This window comes from Sceloporus occidentalis, unplaced genomic scaffold, assembly GCF_023333645.1.
Source record: "Sceloporus occidentalis isolate IW3139 unplaced genomic scaffold, rSceOcc1.0.p SCAF_1, whole genome shotgun sequence".
NCBI lineage: Eukaryota > Metazoa > Chordata > Lepidosauria > Squamata > Phrynosomatidae > Sceloporus > Sceloporus occidentalis.
In genome coordinates, this window is record NW_028316981.1 from 296,256,370 (window position 1) to 296,268,787 (window position 12,418).

The window sequence follows — 12,418 nt, forward strand, 5'->3', positions numbered from 1 at the left end:
AGAGGTAGCACCAAGTGTTGTAGGAGAGAACTTCATACTATGCCAACTTGGTATGTACCCACTAAGCTAGCCTGCTGATTTGGGGTGTGAAGGAGGATGATCTCCCATCACTGGTATTGAAGAAAGACTAAATTGCCAGTCCAACATAGAATGGTGTGTGTCTGTACCATTTAGTTCTCTTCCTTAAGGCAGCAAAATGTTTTGAGTTGATCCTATCTACAGCTATGGAACACAGTAAGGGAGATCCCAGGTTGTACCTCATCCAGTTTATTATCTGGGGACACATTCTAAAAAGAGTGGCAACAAATGGCCATGTAATGCATTTCTTCTTTTTAGACTGCCCCTGAAATTTATTTTAGGAACCTACTCAGAAACACAGGTTTGTTAAGGGAACTGGTGCTTCCCTATGTTCATTCCCCTTCATACTTTCCTGTACGTGCCCCTTGCAAACACAATCAGCAAGAAAAATATGGCTGCCTCCATTCCATCTAGCGTGGCTCTAAGGCAGAGCTGATAACATGGTGCTCAGGTATATAATCCATTCCCTTTTCTTTTTTTTCCGGCTCTGAGTGGCCTCACCCTCAGGCTATAGCCTTTCTTTCCAAATACTCAAATGTGAGAAGACAGAGCAGGGAGTGTCAATAGTTTTGGCTGGGTTGGGGTCAAATGTATTAAGAGTCATCACAATAGAGAAGAAGGAGAAGTCAGCAGGTCAGGTACTTGCTTGCTTCTGTAAGATACAAAAACGAGGATTAGGGAACCATCTGCACCTGTCAGGTGTGTTTCCCCAGGCAACCGACTACAGGCTGCCCCTCACCAGGTGAAGAGACTATTCCAGATGACAGGTGCTATGTACGTATAATAAAGAAGATCTAATGTCTGCAGAAGATTAAAAGACTGTCTTTGAAGTATTATCTCCTGTTATATTTGTACAATACCAGAGTACTTTACACTGGATTAAACCAGCATAGAATTACTTCAGTGAGGGTTAGCTGGCTTGTTATATCTAAAATTGGCAACTGTTGCTCTGATGCAAGTTTCTGTACTTTTCAAAGTAGCTTGAGGAATTAATTTAGCAAGTATGCCTTCTGGGATAGGATTGTGAATCATGTGACCTTCCATCTGTAGTAAAACTGAAAATCCCATCAGTCCGCATCATGGGTCTTCTAAGTTTCAGGTGAGACTCTCTTTCAGCCCTGGAGGGAAATGAAGGTGATTGCATTTTTTCCCATGCAAAGCAGGTGTTCTACCTAGGAGGGCTTTCAGACTTTTATATTGCGGTTTTATATGTTTATTGTTTATCTGGCTGGATTGAATGCGCAACTGAGTGTGTGTTTAAAATGCTAATGGTGGCATTTTGATTTCTGTTACATTTTCTTTGGTTATATTTATTTTAACTGACTGGGAATAGTTTAAAAAAATAAATGGTAAGTTTCCTACCAATGAGAAAGAAATCTTAAAATTCTATATGGTGAACAACCTAAACAAATGTTTAGCTGCCCAAATCAAAGAAGAAAGTAGGCTTTCTTACTGGCCCTGCTCCTATGCCTTTACAGGCCACTGGGCATTCATAGAATCGTAGAGTTGGAAGAGACCACAAGGGCCATCCAGTCCAAACCCCTGCCATGCAGGAAATCACAATCAAAGCATCCCCAACAGATGGCCATCCAGCCTCTGTTTGAAGACCTCTAAGGAAGGAGACTCCACTACACTCCAAGGGAGTTTGTTCCACTGTCAAACAGCCCTTACTGTCAGGAAGTTCCTCCTAATGTTGAGGTGGAATCTCTTTTCCTGCAGCTTGCATCCATTGCTTCGGGTCCTAGTATCTGGAGCAGCAGAAAACAAGCTTGCTCCCTCCTCAATATGACATCCCTTCTAATATTTAAACAGGGCTATCATATCACCTCTTAACCTTCTCTTCTCCAGGCTAAACATCCCCAGCTCCCTAGGGCATGGTTTTCAGACCTTTCACCATTTTAGTCGCTCTCCTTTGGACACGCTCCACTTTCTCAATGTCCTTTTTTAATTGTGGTGCCCAGAACTGCACACAGTATTCCAGGTGGGGCCTGACCAGAGCAGAATAGAGTGGCACTATTACTTCCCTGGATCTAGACACTATACTTCTATTGATGCAGCCTAAAATCGCATTGGCCTTGTTAGCTGCCACATCACACATCACACTATGATTCTATGATTTATATTAACTGACTGGAAATAGTTAATAATAATAATAATAATAATAATAATAATAATAATAATAATACTTTATTCTTATATACCGCTATTCCTTTTTCAAGATCATAGCGGTGTACACATTAAAAAACAGTATAAAAACAGCAAAAACAGCATTAAAACATCAAATAACAATCTAAAAACAGATACTAAAATGGGAAGTTTCCTACCAATGAGAAAGAAATCTTAAAATTCTATATGGTGAACAACCAAAACAAAGGTTTAGCTGCCCAAATCAAAGAAGAAAGTAAGTTGCTAGGCTTTCTTACTGCTCCTGTTCCTATGCCTTTACAGGTCACTGGGCATTCTAATTTATCAGGTAAAACTATTCTCCTTTGTGATGTGAGGATGGGAATTCCTTCACCTGTTTGCTTAATTTTGCCACTCTGAGCAGAGAATACAGCAAATTGGCTATTTACATGAAAGTAAATTCAGCGGCGCCAAGACGTCACATCCGCGCCACCCCATTTGGAGGTGGCGCAGCCATGACGTCATAATGGCAGTGCCCATGTAGAAAGGGCGCTGCCATTACAACAATACGGCAATGTACTAGGGTTGCTGAGCGTCTGGAAAGGATGCCCAGAGGGAACCTTAGTACATGTGCAGGCTGGCGCTTTGCACCAATCTGTACAGCACCGAAGTTAGGGAAAATGATGCTGCTTGGCTCCATAATATCAGCTCACCCTATCCTAGGGGCTGAGGTTTGGAAGCTGTCTTGCAAGGGCTTCCTATTGCCCCCAGGCTTTCACAGATCCAAAACACACTGCAAAAATAATCCAGTTTGAGACCGGTTCAACAGCCCTGGCTAAATGCTAGGAAATTCTGGGAACTATCATTTTGTGGGACATTTAGTCTTCTCTGTTAGAGGAAGTTATTACATTGGGGGAAATTGGGGGTTTAAACCATCATTATCCCGGGAAAGTTGTGCGATCGTGGGAAATTTTCACAAACATCGTGAATAAAGGGGACTTATCTGAGGAATAACCAAGTAATAATCATCAACAAATCATTCATGGGATTGCCCTATGAATGATTTGTTGTTGATCATTACCTAGTTATTGCCAGGGTAAGTCCTCTTTAATTGTGACTTCATGTGAAAATCTTCAGCACGGTCGCGCAACTTTCACAGGATAATGACAGTTTAAACCCCTGATTTCCCCCGTGTGATAAAGTCCAGAGAGCTGTGGTGCCACAATAAACTACAATTCCCAGGATTTCCTAGCACTGGGCCAGGGCAGTTAAAGCAGTCTCAAACTGGATTATTTCTGCAGTGTGTTTAGAACCATAGTAACTTAATACTCCCAATACCTGTTTGTCTGCTCTGGAGGCAGTGATTAGTGATTAGTCATCCAGAGGATTGTTACTGGGTTTTTTCAGTTGTAAATATAGGTGAACTGTCAGTTTAATTGAACTAAATTGAACAAAATGTAGGCGTGTGACTCCAACACTGGTCCAAAACACACTGCAGAAATGATCCAGATTTGAGACCACTTTAACTGCCCTGGCTCAATGTTAGGGAATTCTGGGAACTGTAATTTTGTGAGACAGTTAGCCTTCTCTGTCAGAGAGCTCTGGTGCCACAACGAACTACAGTTTCCAGGATTCCCTAGCACTGAGCCAGGGCAGCTAAAGTCATCTCAAACTGAATTATTTCTGTAGTGTGTTTTGGACCACTATCGCTCTTTCTTCATCCTGTATGGTTTTTAAATATCTTTTGCCTGAGGAAGAAGCCATTGGAGTTTCAAAAACTGGCATTTTATGCATCTTGACTTGACAATAAAGGTATCACTATTTAGTGGATTTTGTATTTTGTTTTATTTTAAGGAAATATTGGAATTCAAGAACTTCTGGAGAAGTTAAAACTCAACCTCATTTTAATTAAAAATGAAGATTAACCATTGCCCTCTGGTGGCGCATGTTGGTAGCTTGAAACCAATTACAGTACTTTTAAACAAATTGAAAAAATTTACTTGCAGAACAGAGAGAAAGTGACATCAGAGAAATAAAACCCATTTGGTCACTTAACACCCCCTGCCCCAGTATCAGCAAAACAGGTTTTTCAGTGACAAATTCTGGCTGAGTGTCTCCACATGAATATGCAACTGATAGTTATTTTTGGTGCTTTTTCAGTTAATGCTTAGTGGGGGGTGCACAAATATACTCTGAAAACTGGTGAAAAGCCAGGAAACATTGTATCTGGACAGTAAGATGTAGGCATGTTTGGTGTACAAAATGTTTGGTAAAGCATTACGTATTGAACAGAAATTTATAAAAATCAAAATCCTACATCTTTTGGTATTTCAGAGGTGAAAACCAGAGCATGTTTGACCAAGCACTATTATACGGTGGTCATTGCAGTTATTAATGAGGAAGAACACACAAGCTAAGAGGAGGTGCAGCATTTTGCTTTTGCTTGAGTCTACAGAAGGACAAGATTCCATTTCTGCCCTTCTGCTGAATTAACTGAGGGCAAACGACTTTTGGACTTTGAACTCAATTTGCAGCAATTGAAGTAAGCTGAGGACAACAGACTTCAATCTTAACAGTCTTCAATTTAGGATTATCTCACAGAGTTAGATTGGCATGACTGTATACATCCAATTGTTAGTGACAAAATATTGTATGCAAGGACCAATCCTGTTCTAAGAAGTTGTAGGGTTGCTACTATAAAAAGTCTTGAAAGTATTATAGTTCTTTGGACTGAATGGAAAGTCTTATGTTGCTTTCTGTATATTGTAAAGATGAAAAACATGTCCTCCTCCACCAGATGTTGGATTACACCTTCCGTAGTATCTCACCATTGACTGAGTTGGCTAGGGCTATTGTGAGTTGTAGACTAATAACATCTGGAAGATAATATATTCTCCACCTATGATCTGATGTAAAAGAATAAAAACACAGACAATTTCCAGGCTAGACAATTCTGTCATACACCTGATAGATTCTGTGGATAGTTGGTATAACCCAACATCTTTTGCAGGTGATCATCTTGTGTAGCTGCTTGGAGTGATGCCCAGTGCCTACACTGTACATTTCCCTGACTTTATATTTTCTTTGCTCTTTCTGAAATTTGCAGGGCAGCATAATAGAAGAGACCTTAATTAATTAGTGGGTGCCTGTAAAGCATTTTGGAGGGACATAGCTAAACATTAATCAGAGAAATAAATATATAGATCTTGCAGACTCTTGACACCCCTCTAGGCTACGGCATCCAAGCATTATTTTTTTCAACATTTACTTGTTTTGAATTTTTTTTTAAAAGGCAGCATACTTTTACTTTAATTATTGGTATATTTTTGCTGTTCCTGACCTACAAAAAGATGAAACATTGAGTTGTACTTTATTTTGCTAACAAAAATTAAAAATAAATGTGCTTCCATGCAGCCCCTGGATCATATTTTTGTGGCTTGTGAAGCCCCCTACAATGTAATCCAATCCCTCCAACTCCCGTTTAAAAAAAATGGTTCAATTTGTTAGTTGTTTATTTGAGTAAAATCAGCTTTTCTCATTTATTTAGTAGCATGTTTGTCTAATCCATTATTGTGCTCTGTTAAACCTATAGAAGTGTAATGGCAGGTTTAGCTGTTTTAGTCTGGAATATTTGTAGGGGTGCAGAAAGCAAGCACTTCAACTGCCATGGCTCACTCTGATAGAATTCTGGGATTTGTAGTTTGGTGAGGCACCAGACCTCTCTCATAGATCAGGCTGAATACCTCACCAAACTAAAAATCCCAGGATTCCACAGTATGGAGCCATGACAGTTAAAGTTATGCCAAACTGCTTGATTTCTACAGTGTGGAAGAGCTTTTACAGGGTTTTAGTCTGCTCTGCCAAAGGTTCTGGTGCCTCATAAAACTACAAATCCCAGGATTATGTATGAGGCAGACATGGCAGTTTAAGTGGTATTAAACTGCATTATTTATACAGTGTAGATACACCCCTTGTCTAAGGGGATTATCACACGGGAGGCTTACCATGCGTTAAATGCCGGCAAAATGCTCCAGAAGTGCAAAGGCGTGGTAGCCAGTCACGCTTCTGAAGCATCACTGAAGCATCCCTTTGCCTCTCCCGTCCTCAAACCATTTGTGGAGTAGCCATTTCTTCAATAATGGGAACTTCCTGTGCTCTTTAATCATCCCTTCATTTCTTTTGTCAGTATTCAGTGAGACAAAGTTCAGTTGGTATTTGATTTATTCATTATGCTTGGCTTAAAGCAGGTTAGTCAATGTGAAATTCCAGTGAGAACGTAAAACAAGTAGGAAGGAAGAATGAAGGGTGAAAAAGAAGTACTGAAGAGGAAAACTCCTGTGTGTGTGTTTGGGTGGCCTATACATAATCATAATTTAAATGTTAATATTTGCTAGTTTAACAGATGCATGCTGGGTACTCAATGACACCCAGCAAATACAAATTCTGTTTGGTCCAGGGCTTTGAGATCTGCTGTTGATACCAAAGTGAAGCTTGGAACAAGATACCTTGAGACTTTTCTTTCCCTATCCAGCCTCTACTAAATTACAGGGGCATCACTGGGGTGTGTGAACCACTCTAGGTGACACCCTAAGAGGGGGTGACACCACTTTCCCCCAAACATCTGCCTTTTGGCAGAAATGGACTGTGGCATTCGCCTGTGCCCCTTTAAAACACTGAAGAAATGGTGTGAGGGGGGTAAGACTCAGTGGGAAAAGAAAGGAGTGGTCCCGTGTTTTTTTTAAATTACAATTTGAATTTTAATTCTTTTTTAAATCAGATTTTATTATTTTTATTATTTTAAATTTTTATTTAAAAACATCACATTTTACCAAATTTTCACTTTAATCACATGAAACTATGTATATATAAATTTAGGCTGGCTATGATATTGTAATTTAAAGGTATAATTTTAATTTTGCTAGTCGTTTATGTCACGATTGTTGCCATTACATTCAGTTACATATTGGAATTAGGGATTTATGAGTAAAAAAAATTGCCAAGGATTCTGTTTGAAATGGTATAGGAGGACATCAATGGGGGGTAGAGATGTGAAGGCCCAGAAAAAAAAGCTTTTTCTCATTCTTTTCTTAAATGCTAAAATAAAACATTCTATAAATGAGGCTCTTCCTTTCTTCAAATTTTTCTTTTTTCTTTTCCCCCCCATTTTTCTCTCGATTTTGCCTAGTTCTTTTCCCCTCAGCCTTCCTGTCTCTAACCATGAGTTACCGCATTGGGTGACACCAACCATGATGACATCACTGCTGGGTTAGATGTAATGGTTTATAAGATCACCCAAGGACAATGCAGTCAGAGCCATTTTGCACTCTTTGAAACGTCCTGAACAAAGAACATATTTTAGGGGCATTCTTGATATTTCCCTTCTAGCTAAGTAATGAAGAAAACCATCTGCTTAAATACTCTTGTATTTTACTTTTTAATGAAATTTCTTCTTGCTGCTTCTCTCTAATGAAGTATTTTGTTTAATAAAAGTTCTGTCTGAATCTGGAATTACCCGTTCCTTCCTGATATTAAGACTGGGAAGAAGAAGCAGTTTACAAATTGTCTTTGGTTATAAAGACACTGCACAAGTTTGGGTTGAGGGACTTCTGTGGCTTGATCAGGAGTCTGAACCACAAGGTATTTAACATATAAAGCTTTCTCTAACCCATTTCTATGTATTTTCTTCCCAGGAAAGCATACCTTCTTATAAGTTGTTATATTGGGGTATAGTTCCAACAGTCTTTGCCTTTTTAATGTTTTAGACTTCACCTGTCAGGATTCCTGACCCTTCACTGCTAGGAATCGAAATCCTAACATGTGGAGGGGAAAGGTGTGGGAATCACTTGCTCAAGATATAGAAGCATAGCCATTAAATAGAAGTAATGCTAGAAGTAGCATCTCTCAATCCCAATGGATATTTCATATGCAGACAAAGACAGTTTGTCATATGGATATGTCATATGCTGACAAGGACATGAGTAGTAACCTTTTCTTTTGGCTGTGTATGTGTATTGTGTGCCTTCAAGTCATTTCTAACTTATGGTGACCCTAAGGCAACCCTATCATGGGGTTTTTCTTTGGGCAAGATTTGTTCAGAAGCGGTTTGCCATTGCCTTCCCCTGAAACTGAGAGTATGTGACTTGTCCCTGGTCACCCAGTGGGTTTCATGCCCAAACGGGAATTGAGCCTAGTATCCAGAGTCATAGTCCAACATTACACCAGAACAACAGCCACACTTTTTTCCCCATTTTTAAATATTTATTGGTAGAATGAAATTAGTAAATGTTAGTATAATAAATTGATAAAACAAACTATTGGTTAATTTGCCTTACAATAATATATAAAAACTTTTACATAATATCCCCCATACATATAATATATCCCTTTATATTCCCTTCTTTACTACTTTATCTAAATCTAATTCATATTTCTTTTCATCATATACTTTTCATAATTCCCCCCGTTTCCCCCTTCCCCCAAGTGCTCCCCATCACCAGAGCCTAATATCTTCTTATTACTCTACCTCCAAAATTGTAGCTCTTCCTCTGGTGATAAGACACCTCCTTCTTTTACTAAAACATTTTGTACAAATGTTTTCCATATTGCTTCGAAATCATTTCTCTTGATTATTCCTCTTCTAAACTTAATACCACTAGTTAACTTATCATTAATTGCTAACAGCCACACTTTTTAACTTGCTGCATGCAGAAGGTTTCCCTTTTGCTTTTTAAGTAACCCGATATCTGAAACAATATCTCTTCATCTGTCTGGAGGGAGATTGTTGATGACAAGGTATCATGCACTCTGCTGCTGGGAGGCGCAAACACCTTTTTTTTCCTAGCAAGGAGACTGGTGGCAGAAAAAACTTCACCTCTAAGGCCATACAGAAAGGGTGGCATAAAGAAGATTTGTGTTGCTGAGAAATGAAAAGGTGCCTTTTCTGTGCCTGCAAACCTATGCCAGATGAGAGTGCCATGTCAGTCTCAGCTGCAAAGATCTCAACAGTGAATCCACTCAAAGCAGCCACTAAGGGCCTGAGTCCTTTCTTGCATCAGAAGTGCAGCCTCTTTCATCAGGTTCTTCTGTCAATAAGAGTGCAGACTAAGCTGGTAAACTGATGCAAGAGCAGTTTAAAAAAAATGCATAGCAAGGGAGTTTGACATCCCTCTGAGAAAGGATGATCAGAGAGGGGAAATTAATAAACAAAATTAACCTTAACCTTTTGCCGTAATAAAATATTCTATGTGGGGACAATGTAATTTGCAAAATGTTAACAAAAATGAATATTATCATGTGCAAAATGTTTTTGGACAACTGGTCTGTTTATGCTAATAGATATACCCAACCCACATTCATATCCTAAGTACTTCACACCTCTTTCTTTTCCTTTTTCTTCTTTTTAACTTACTTTGCAAAATAGTTAAAGACAGACAGACAGATAGATGATAGATAGAGATTGATGTTGATATTAATGAGGAAAAACACACAGCTGAATCTAAGGGCAGGGAGAAAGATGAATTCCCATGTCACAGACAATCATGTTGAATGGTAATAATAGCAACATTAGAATGTTATACTTACAGAAACTGCTTGAAGAAAAGGTATGAGTGGTTTCATGCATTTTTACAAGTTTGCAGTAATTATTGTTCTCTGGTTATTCATATTCACCAAGTTTATACCAGTTGTGACCTCCTAAGCTGACTGCTGGCTAGTGTATGCTGTTGGGCTTTTCATAGGCTTCTTCCCATGCCTGCAAACCTGATCATATACTGTTAGAAAAACAGACCTTTGGAAGAATTTTTTTTGGACAACAACTCCCAGGTTCCCCTTCTAGCATGCCCTTATTTTCTGCATACTAGTTCTCAGATTCTGGGACTTGTAGTCCATTCTCTATTCCAGAAACTATTTTTTCTCTCTTTCTGTTGGAAATATGCATAGCAATGCTGTTATTAATGACTGAGGAAAGCAGGGGGAATAAATATAATAATATTGGTATACAGAACAATTTTTGTCAGTTTAGATGTGGAAACATCTAACAACTACCAAGTGGTGCAGTTTTGCTTGCCAGATTTGGTGCACAGTGTATAACTTTTGATCAGTTTTATTCTGTGCTTGTTCTCACTTGCATGCAGCTTTTTTCAAACCACTAAGTAGTCTTGTGGAGAAGATAATCTGTCTGATCATAAGAACAGATTCTGATGATGTGAGAATGGCATTCATTACCCAATGTGACATCCTCTGTGTGCAGTTTAATATGTGTGTGTTTACAGTATGCAGTGAGTTCCACTCCATACTTGCATGGATGCCTCAGGTTTTCCTTCTGCAATATGCTGTATCTATGCAATTACTGTTATATTTAGTATTACCAGATCTTTTTTTTTTCTAACTTGTAAAGACAAAGTTGTGGAAACTAGTTCAGCTTTTAAAACACATTCATGAATCAGATCACACATCCTTATGGTGGACAGCCATACCGCCACCTTTTTAAAGCTGAAAACTGACCGCACCTTTTCTGTGTTTTAATTTCAGCTGACTTGTAACAGACTCTCATACCTTGATAAAAGCCATGATGAAATGTGGACGGGCCATTTACAGCATGGTTGCTGTGGAAAAGATGCTTAACTAGTTGCTGTTCTCTGGCTGTCTTGATATAAATTTAGTTTGGCCATTTAAGAGGTCTGAAATTGTCTTGTGAATGTTTTTATTTGTTTAAATGTGATCTGTGCTGTTGTAAACCAATCTTATCCTCTTGATGTATTCTAATTATAAATGCTATTTGAATCAAAAGTGGGGGGAAAAACCAACAACAGCAGAACATAACATGACCACAAATTTAATGAACACTTCTTTTCAATATGTTAATTTATTACCAATAGAAGTAATGTATAACACAAACATATGCACAGAGCCATTGATGTCAACATTTTAGGACCTCATGTAAAAGTGTCATTGTCACTTATAATATGAAAGAATATAATATCATATGTAATTACATAGTATGCTGTAAAGAAGTCTGGTTTGTCATTAATCATTTCTCCCCAAACGGTATGAATCATTGGCATCTAAATATGGAACCCAACATTTACTTTTGAACCAAGAGAAAGAGGTACAATTAATGCTGTCTCTAAAGCATTTCTCTCTTCAATATACTTTAGATGGACACAGAGAGAAATAAATTTCCAAGGTCATTTCTGCAACAATTTTCTTATTTGAAAATAAATTCACTAGTAGGGGAAAAAATCAATATACCTTCAAAACCTCCAGTTGTTTCTTGGTTTTCTATTATTAAACAGTTAGCTCCAACAACATATTTATAGTTTTTTCACACCTACAGTAACTGTTTCTTCTTTATAACACAAAATAAAAGAGAAGTTGTTGTTTAAGTGGCTGCAACAATTGGTGATACATCAAAATGATAAAAAATAGTGTTATATTGGCAGGTAATCTCACATAGATTGACTATGCAGAGATGACATAGGTATGAACATATAAGCAAGTAAATGAGTCCTACAAATACAAATAGTTCATATGAGAAAACAGGTAATAGTGATCATTGTAACAACATATCCAGTGGTATATCATACAATCTAGATTTTAAGAAATATTTGGCTAAGGGGAATATGGAACTGTTACTACTGTTACCAGTCAGTACACTCAGGAATTCTGGTACATACATTAAAGGTCCATTTCTGCAATGGTAATATTAGCATATACTGTTTTCTTTTTTACATTAAGGGTTGTACTTTAGAGATTCCAATCATCATTCAGTAGCTTAGCTATGTCTGGCTATGGAAACACATCCAGATCTTCCCAGCTCTCCAGCAGCAAAGGCATGACTGGGGAGAGGGTGCCATCACAGTAAAATTGTGAGTCTGGGAGAGGTGATAGGGAAGATGTAGTCGTGTCCCAGATACAAAACTTTTACACTATGTTCATCTTTGTAGGATCTTGGGCAATGTATATCTACACTATTCATTTATATCATTTTCATACCACTTTGTCATACTCCATCCTAAAGAATTCTTATATACAGTTTTGGTGATGTAGTTAGACAGTAATTTACCCCAAGACGACGACTACTACTACTACTACTATCACTACTGGTATACAGTGGGCCCTTGGTATTTGCTAGGGTTTGGTTTTAGGACCTTCCCTAGATATCAAAATCCGTGGATGTTCAAGAACCATTATATATAGTGGTGTAGTAAAATTGTGT